Source organism: Vespa velutina, chromosome 1, assembly GCF_912470025.1.
Source record: "Vespa velutina chromosome 1, iVesVel2.1, whole genome shotgun sequence".
In the NCBI taxonomy this organism is placed as follows: Eukaryota; Metazoa; Arthropoda; class Insecta; order Hymenoptera; family Vespidae; genus Vespa; species Vespa velutina.
Window position 1 is genome coordinate 14,098,896 of NC_062188.1, and position 7,500 is coordinate 14,106,395.

Here is a 7,500-nt window from a genome sequence, read left to right on the forward strand (position 1 = left end):
ATTATTTTTATAGATTTATAAACGATCAGTTATATCGTTTCACAAAAAAAGATATAACACAAATTTTTTTCTTGTAACATTATGTTACAATATTCAATATTAACTCGTATATAAAATGTAATTTATCTATTTAAAAATATGATGTAATTATTTTGGCAATTCTCTCCTACAAGTATAATAAATAGTGAAATCTAATTAATTTTATTACATATAGAAAAGAATTGGATCAAATATAAATATTATAAAATAATCGTCGTAATTGTGATAAAAAAACTACAAGAATAATAATAGTAAATTCATAATTTATGATTATGAGAGAGATAGAGGGAGAGAGAAAGAAAGAGAGAGAGAAAGAGTGTTCAATCGATCGAGATTAATTGGCAGGATCTGCGTTTAATCATCGAACGCTTGGTGCTACTCTGTAATTTGAGTCACCGTCCCTCGAAAGAGAGGAGAGTAATTAATTCCAAGAAGCGAAACAGTTTATTGCATAATGAGAGAACTCATCACGGGGACTTTCGCGAACTGCTACGATTACCTTGAATTTATTTTATATACAATATATATAGCATATCTGCTGTGTTGCGTCGCATTCTCGAACGTTTCTCATTTCGATCTTTAACAGCGTTCAGAGAAATTCTATTTATCTCGAATGAATATAGGAATAGCAGTGAAAGAGATAAAGAAGAAGAGAAATATAGATAGATATAATCACGTCTCTATATTAAACCAAGTACAAAAATATTATGTATTATATATTTTATATATATATATATGTATGTATATTTATATATATAATTTTTTATATGATTGAGAGTTTTAAATATCGAAGGATATATAAAAGGAAAGAGAGAGAAAAACAGATAGATATTATTTATTAATATCCATTGCAATATAAAATAAAATATTCTATATACCATTAAATTTTCTACGTAATAGTATACAAAATATCGTATTTAAAGGCTTATAAATACGTATATGCACATACACATATACGTATATCTATATACGCAGAAAGAGAAAGAAAGAGAGAGAGAGAAACAAGGGATGATAAAATCCAAATATTTTGAAGGTCACGACACGAAAGAGAAGAAACGTTCTGTCATCATCGACGAGAGTCACGAGACGTTCGAACGATATTTTGTCACTTTCACCGAAACACCTGTCGCAGCCGGCGGCTATCGTCTTGTAAGCACATGTATATATACATACGTACATACACGTGTAAATCCATATATACGTGTACTACGGAACAATGATCCCAAAGATGATAATGATCGAGGCTCCGTCAGCGTGTCTCTTTGACGTTGAAGACGAAGACATAGCTCGTCGTCGCTCGTTCTCTCTTTCTCTCTTTCTCCCCCCCCCCCCTCCTCTCTCTCTCTCTCTCTCTCTCTTTTTCTCTCTCTTTCTCTTTCTTAGAGCTTGAGCCACCACGAGCGTCCTTGAAGCGTGTCACAATCCAGCCGATGGCTTTTGATCGTGACCTTTGGCTCTCGTTGCAAGCCGACGGTTCTCAAAAGAAAGATCAGCAACGGTTGTCGTCGGCACTGCCGGAGAATTGAACGACCGAAGATCCAACTCTTATTCTATGTTGCAGTGTATATGTATATGTGTGAGAGAAAGAAAGAGATAGCTGTGGATTTAAACGCTCTCCTCCGTTTATCGCAAGTTTATCATGCCGTTTTACTGCGACGCGACGAAGTCGACGTCTTTAAATTTTCCCTCCTTTTCTGAGGGAAATGAGAATATTACGCTAAAGGAAATTCTAATGAACATTATGAGAATATAAATAAACCAATATGAAAATTTTTAAGTAGGTAGGTTTTACCATACAATAATATTATAAACGGCGGAAATATCGATATGAATAATTTTAAATAATTATCGCAAAAATATTTTTTATAACATTTTTATCGATGTATTATTGATTTTATGAACGACTCATGAAAGATTTATTATTATCGACTTATGAAATATTTTGTATATTATAAGAAAATTAACGAGATTTTCAATGGCCATTTTACGATAGGAATTATCAGGAATATCGATCAAATATTTAATAAATCTTTAAGTAATTTTAAATTAATAAAAGTATGTATTTTTTATTCGTCGAACATTTTATAAATTATAGGTGAAAAAGGATAAAGGATAATTTTCAATAATCATCGAAATTATTGAAAATATCAATTAATATTGAATTCGTTGTAACATTTAATCAATCAAAACTTATAGATACTTTTCATAAGAGATATTTTTTGAATTTTTGAGTTTTTGAATTCGTTATTTATTAATTACTTTTATCTTTTCGAAATAATCGGAATGATAAATGTAAATTTTTTCTTTTTTCTTTTTTTTTTTTCTGTCGATTTAAAGAATTCAAAAGACGATTATACGGGCTTAATATTCTATTACCTGAAAAGCAAACATTCAATGCATCGTTGAACATTCCCTTGATAGCAGTCGCATACATAATAACATGTGAATTAAAGTCGTAAGCTGGTTAAAAATAGCTGTTATGGTCAAGGACGTGAAATACGATTGTGTTTCGTTTTTTCTTTGCCTGCATAATATGACGTAATTTTTAAAAAATCTCAAACTCACCGGTGCTTGTTTTATTTATCGAATCGTTGGGAGAACTAGAAGAAAAACAGCTAGCAAATCATGCCAAGAACATCTCGTTAATTTTTCTTCAACACTTCGGAATATACAATTTATTCGGCACTGCTAATTCTCTATCTTTCTCTCAGAAAGTTAAGAATGTTTTGAAATTATTTGAAACGCTTATCTCTTTTCTTTATTTTATTTCTTTTAAATATCAAAATAATTAACAATGACAGAAATTGTTATCTTTTCTTTCAATTTCACACAATTATTTTTTTTTTTTTCTTTTTTTTTTTTTTTTTTTTTTTTTAATGGGTATTGTAAATTATGATACAGAAAACAAAACACTTATTCGTCATTTATTAATAACCGTTTGTAGTAAACAATTTAAAATATTTATAATCGATTCAAATTCAACATTATTTATTATCGTACATTACATCATTATTCATTATTATATCATTGTTCATTATTTTATATTATTCATTAAGGATTGTTGAAGCAAAACAATGTTAAGTGGAAACAAAAGAAAATCATTTTGCTATATTTAATAAACAGTCGAGATGATATTTTGTTCGTCCCCATTTGAAAATCTTCCCACGGATAAAGGAAACGAGATTGGAATCGTCGAAAAGCGACGAATTTATCTCAGCTCTCGTCGAACAAGATCCACGAACGTAAACGATCTCTCTCCGAACTTTAATGGCCACCATTAACGACTCTGACAACGTATTTGCCGATCCGTTCGCACGCTCGCGAATTCCAGGAAGCAATCGTTTTGTTCCAACGATCAGAATCGGTTCCTTTCGACGATACCATCATCGTCGGTGTTCTCTCGAAGGAACGTTTACGATTTTCTTTTTCCTTTTCTCCACCTTCTTTTTCTTTTTTTTTTTTCTTTTTTTTTCGTTCACCTTACATTAACAAAACGCAGGAAGCTGACCCTTCTGAATTTACCTGTATTTTGTACGCTCGTAGAATTCGATACGCCAATTAAATTGCTGCTAACTTTGATCTCGACGAATCCTTATGTATTTTCGAAGAAGAATTCGAGGTCGTTTTTTTTTTTTATAAAAAGACCATTCGATCGTTCGCAAGACTTGTAGGAGGAATCATCTTATTTTACATCGTTCAGGACTAGATATTAAATGATACATAATTTTTTTTTCCTTCATTTTTTTTTTTTTACTTCTTGAAAGGATTCTTTTCTTTCTTTTTTTTTTTTTTTTTTTTTTTTTTTTTTTTTTTTTTTTTTTCTTTTTCCCTTTAGACCAACGAAATCCTTTTTAACACTCAAAGAGTTAATACGACGGAGCTCACCTTTAGTGTGGGCATTTGACCGTATCAGGTTTCACTTGCCTTCCGGAAAAGAAAGAAGATTACTATGTCGTAAGGATTCCTCACAAAAAACTGTAATTTGAGATCCTTTCAAAATATTCGCGATCTTATTTGAATGGCCATATTATTTTAACGTTTCATATTAATTAAATTTTCCTAGAAATTAATTAACTCTTTAATGCGTGCTATTTTTCTTTTTTTTTAAACATTTATAAAGAGAAATATTAAAGCGTAGACAATGAAAGAATTTGCATCGGTATAATTAAAATTATAATTACATATACCTTAAAAAAAAAAAAAAAAAAAAAAAAAAAAAAAAGATAGATATAAAAAGATCTGAAAGGAAAAGTTAAAATAAAAAAAAAAAAGAAAAGAAAAAAAGATTTTAATATTCCATTCTGGATTTCCTTTAAAGTCTTCTTCTTCAGGTGCGACTTCCGTTTCGTACGAACAGGAAGAAGGCAATCGACAAGGTCGAAAAACGTGACCAATAATATACACTCGACTTCGTAACATAACGTAACGAGTCACGATATTTAACGCTCAACCATCTATCGAACCTAAGAGATCGCTTATCTTCACTCCGAACGCATACTTCGGAGGTCATGGCATTGTAGTATCGCATTTACCAAGCCGGAATTCGATTTCATCGAGTTCACAATTTACGTTTAGCCAATGTTTAATATCGTTAAATGCTTTTACTCTGCAATGACATTAATTCATTAAATTATACAGATTAATATTAAATTATTTTTTCAAAAAATTTACGCGATAAATTAATACACGATCGGTCGATTATTCCTATTGTCCGATTATTCCTAATATAATTAATTATTCATGATGACAATGTGTTCGCGATCAAATTAAGCAATTCAGTTTATTTTGAATATGAATATATTCTTAAAACATATAATGTATAGAAAGCTTTTGTTTACGATAATACATTTACTACAATATTTATAAATAGAATAAACGTATGCGTACACTTGTTACATATATACGTATGATACAATTTTATTAGTATTAACGCATAATAAAATCGATCGTATCAATATTTCAGAATTCATAATACCATAAAATATCAGCATAATAAACAATCGTCCATTACTTGGTAAGATTTCAAAGATCAAGAGATTTCACATCGATAGATCGTTCGATCGATCATGTGACGCAGTTTGAATCGATCTCCTCGCCTCCGCAAACGAGCAGTAAGATTCCTCGATTGTTTTTTGAACAGTCGCGGAGACGCGTTGCACAACTCAAAGACGAATACAACTTGGACGTGAGAGAAGATAGATAAAGGGAGTGCACGAATGAGAGAGAAAGAGAGAGAGAGAGAGAGAGAGAGAGAAGCAGAGAAGAGAGAAACCCGTCCGTTGTGTGTAGCACGTTGGAGATCTCGACTCTCGAGCTCCCTCAAGGTGGTCTCGTCTAAATATAGCCGAGTGGAGCTCAGAATAACACCACGTCGAGCCGGCAATGACCAAAGCCCACCTCACCTCGTCGACGAAGCAGGATAAACCGACCAAGCGGGTCACTTTCATATACTTCGATCGATCTTCAAAATCGCACAACATACAAACGCGATACAAGTTATGAAAACGATCGATCGATCAATCGGTCTTTGACAACATTCAGAATCACTCATAAAAGTTATCAAAAATATTCTAATATCTAATTGATTTTATTAATGAGATAGATTTAATAGATCTCGAATAATATTAAAAAGTAGGATAAAATTATGTTATAATTTACCATTAAAATATTACTTTCTCTAATTAATAACTTTATAATGTATACGTATATATATAATTTTATATATATTTTATTTATATTATTATTAACATAATAATTATATTATATATATATATATATATATGTATATATATATATATATGTAATTATATTTAATTACATATATGTTTATATAAACCTTGAGCGAATTTTTAATTTGCTTAATAAAAAGTAATATCTAAAATCACTTTTTTTAATCAATTATAATCATATTATAGAACTATTGATTACAAAAAAAAAAAAAGTAATTTTTAATGTCACTTATTTACTATATAAATTAATCGAAGAATGCCTGAAAAATAATATCGAATATATGATCATCGATTATCATATAAATAAAACATGCAATATTTATACAATTAATAATAGAAATATAAATATAGACATATAAACAATATGTAAATCTTTATATTTGTAATGGTACTTCCTCTCCGTAGGAGCAACGTCAAAGTCAATTGCGAACTGAGCGCGTTGTTTTACGCGCCGATTACAATGATTTCACCGTCACGGCGGTATGCGTCGTGTCAATTTAGTTCTCGCATAGCATTAGAACTGAGAACAAGCTACCACCGGCTGCAATTTCTGTGCTGCTACGTTTAACATATAATCATTCACTTTACCGTTTTACAGAACCAAATCGTTACGGTTCGCGAGATTTTCTTGATCCTCGATTTGAAATTTTCTGTCACCGTGATGATTCAAAGGAGCGAAAGTTAGTCATTGTAGAAAACTGATAGATATTAGATAGAAAATTTCTTAAGATAGAGATGTTACGTATGTACATAATACGTTTATAAATACATACTATACTATCAATATATTTTATCAGTTTTATTTATTGATTCTCTTTATTTATAAATATTATTATAAATTTATAATAATTGTATGCTATGTTAAAAACTTTTTCAATTATAATTATGCATATAATTACGCATATATATATACATATATATATATATATATATATATATATATATATGCATAATTCTGAAATTTGATGACATCGCGATGCAATAAAAATTTTCTATCATAGAAAAATGATAGAGAAGGATAGAAAAAATATAAACAAGAAATTAGATATCTATTGTCCAACATACATACATACATACGTACGTACATATATATATATATATATATATATATATATATAATGTATAACATATATACACTTTTGAAGAAGAACTGACCCTCAGTTGTCACGTTTAATTTATATGTTAATGAGCGGCATGTCACATTTCAGGCAGTACGAAGAGCAACTCGCGGTACAGCCGCCACCGCCACCCGTTCGTTCGCTCGCCCGTTCATTCCACTCTCCTCTTGCCCCTTCTTCCTTGCACGCCACGAGTTTATATTTAACTCGCGCCACACACCATGGTACCAGGCGCAGCCCACTTTGCTCCGCTACGCTCTCTTTCTATCTCTTTCTCTCCCACGAGTGCATTCGACTTGCTCTCCTGGCCGCTCCTCTCTTTCTCTCTCTCTCTCTCTCTCTCTCTCTCTCTCTCTCTCTCTATCTCTCTCTCTGTCTCTCTCTTACTCTCTTACTCTCTTTCTTTCTCTCTTTCTCTTTCTATCTCTCTGTCTTTGCTGGCTACATTTTTCTCTTTCTCTCTTTTTGTCTATCTTTCACCCTTTTTCTTTGTTTGTCTTTCCCTATGATTGCCGCACTCTACTTTGCTCTTTATACGCTTCGAAACAATCCGGAATTCTATAAAACTTAATATTCCAAACTCAAATCTTCCACATCTCCCGATATTCCTTGCG

General features: G+C 31.1%; 1 protein-coding gene across 8 annotated transcripts in view; it reads left to right on the forward strand.

The window, feature by feature from the left end:
* LOC124946419 (receptor-type guanylate cyclase Gyc76C-like) overlaps nt 1–7,500 on the forward strand; it is a 73,886-nt gene that overhangs the window by 58,985 nt on the left and 7,401 nt on the right. The gene's annotated exons all lie outside the window — the stretch shown is intronic.